At 47.5% G+C, this 2,500-nt stretch overlaps 1 protein-coding gene across 6 annotated transcripts in view; it reads right to left on the bottom strand.

Moving 5' to 3' along the window:
• Positions 1-2,500, bottom strand: part of toy (paired box 6 protein twin of eyeless) — a 463,084-nt gene that overhangs the window by 242,680 nt on the left and 217,904 nt on the right. The gene's annotated exons all lie outside the window — the stretch shown is intronic.

Here is a 2,500-nt window from a genome sequence, read left to right as displayed (position 1 = left end):
AATTGCAAGAAACCTATGTAAGCAGTGCCCCCAAAAACGGTACAAACGTTATGTAATGCGTGGGTACAAACAATGCACCGTCTTCTTCTTATTCTTTCTTTCGCCACTAGAAACACTCTTTGCTTAAATGAGGGAACTCGATTAGGCTCCTGACGCCAAAGACCAGCGTCTCTTAACCTGGGAGTATTGAAATAGATTCTACTGGGCGTTGGAAGAGTTTGCTCCTTGGAGTTATATAGCAGCTGTAGCCCCTGCAACCAGGTGTTAGGGCATTCTTGGCTGCTTACACCTGAGGTACAGCGGTTGGAAATGTTGCCACAGACTGCGAATGCCACAAAAAAAAAAAAAAAAAAAAAAAAAAAGAGCAGCACAGCTCTTCTTTAACCTACGCAACTCTTCTTGCGCCATTCAACCATTCTTTAACAGCGTCGTTACCTAACAACCTACTCTTTCCTAATCAGGCACCTCCTTCACCTCTCTCATCTTCCCCGTTCTCCTTGACCACCGTCACCTCCCCTTATTTACGTCCTCTTCCTTCTCCTCCTCCTCCTCTTCATCTCCACCCATTTGTGGTGCACACATGCACATTTTCACATCTTGCACTTTCCCACAAGGCCTACAACCTACAACCTTCTTCCGCTCTCCTCAGAAACCTCTTCCCTCTTCCCTTCCCTTCTTCTTTTCCCGGTCGCGCTAAGCTTGTTTGTATATTTGTTATATATTTTATGGAAATAGTTCTGAATAGATTTTGATGCTTATTTTTTTTTCCCACTGGTAGAGTATGTCCTAATTGAAACACCAGAAGATCCTTATGACGATCCGGACTTTTTTCTTTCGTCTTCTCTTGATATCGAAACAGCGAGGTTCTGTACTTTGACGCCGAGACCTCAGCAAATGACAATCCCAAGACTGATTCCGTTCTTCCTCTTTGGTCTGCGTGGCCAACTGCTCTGGCGGAGGTTTGAGCTCTCCGAGCACTTCAACAAGCTGGGCGCATTCTTCGGTGCGTTCCCCTGTGCGTTTCTCGGTGCATTCCGCTTTAGTTTGGCAGCGGTTAGTGCTCCCAAACTATCAAAGCTTAAGAGACAGGTTCATTTCGAAGTAAAAGTCCGGCAGGCTACATACTATACCAAAGAAAAAACTTTCGTAGGCCACATACTACACCGACACCTATATTGCTTTAATAGTTTGGGAGCGCTGACCGCGGCCACACTAAAGCGGAACGCACCGAGGAACGCACCTAGGAACGCGCCCAGCCCTGCACCTCAAGTATTAATAGTTCTTGCTACAAGCGGGCTATTTCATTCAGCTGTGTGTGAAATCCTCGTCCCCACCACCTCCCTCAAAGGTGACTGAATACATAAGATTCATGCAGACAAGACTTAAGGGACTTTAAGAGACAGACCAGCGTCACGAAGCATTCTTTGACGGTTGGACACCCATCTCCAATCGAATAAGAATTCAAATTACTTTTAACTTCTATTATTATTGTCCGTCACCTTCTCCTTGCCGCCTCTTTATGTCTCTCTTTTCTCGCTTCTATGAACCCGCCTCTTCGTCGTGGCACCGACTCCAAGGATAGAAGCGCTGGTTACCAGTGACGACATACAATACGGATCTCTCGTATCTTCTTTCATCTCCTTCGTCTATAGAGACGACGAGGTCAAACTAAGTCCTTCAGAAGCTTCATCATTATCTCCATCACACAACGAAAAGCCTGCTCCACTATAATACCTCCTCCTCCTCCTCCTCCCCTCCTCTTCCCCTCCTCCTCCTCCTCCTCCCCCTCCTCTTCCCCTCCTCCTCCTCCTCCTCTTCCCCTCCTCCTCCTCCTCCTCTCCCTCCTCCTCCTCCTCCGTACCTTTCTTCCCCTCCTTCTCCTACACCTTATTCTTCTCCTCCTCCTCCTACTCCTCTTTCTCCTACTGTTTCTTCTTCTCTTCCTTTCCCCTCCTCCTTCCCTTTCTCCTCCTCCTCCTCTTCGTTTTCCTCCTCCTCCTTTTTCTTCTTCACCTCCTACCCCTTCCTCTCATTGCCTTGTGCATCTGGTGCTTTGACGCACGTTTGTACACATCATTTCGCCTTAAATCTCTCACAAATGAATTAATTTCTTCTCATTATAAACTAATTCTCCTCCTCCCACATCCTCATTACCTTTATCCTTTCCTCGTTTCAGTCTTTGCCTCTTCTCCCTCACGGTTCGCCATTCAAGAGTTCTTCATTCATCTCTCTTCTTCTTCCTCCTCCTCCTCTTCCTCCTCCTCCTCCTCCTCCTCCTCCTCTTTCTCCTCCTCCTCCTCCTCCTCCTCCTCTTCCTCCTCCTCCTCTTCCTCCTCCTCCTCCACTTCTGTTCACCACATGTTCGTCTGTTCCGGCTGCCACCAGACGATGTTCTTCATAAGAACATAAGAATGGAAGAGACTACAAGAGACCATGAGTCTAGAATCAAGTCCAGATCTTCCTCTTTTGGTCTTCCCGGCACCTCAGCGTCTCCGTCCGT

The sequence above is a fragment of the Oratosquilla oratoria genome, chromosome 17 (genome assembly GCF_046742065.1).
Source record: "Oratosquilla oratoria isolate Oo_2021 chromosome 17, ASM4674206v1, whole genome shotgun sequence".
Taxonomy (NCBI): domain Eukaryota; kingdom Metazoa; phylum Arthropoda; class Malacostraca; order Stomatopoda; family Squillidae; genus Oratosquilla; species Oratosquilla oratoria.
Note: the sequence above shows the minus strand (reverse complement) of the source record. Positions and strands in the feature narration are given on the sequence as shown.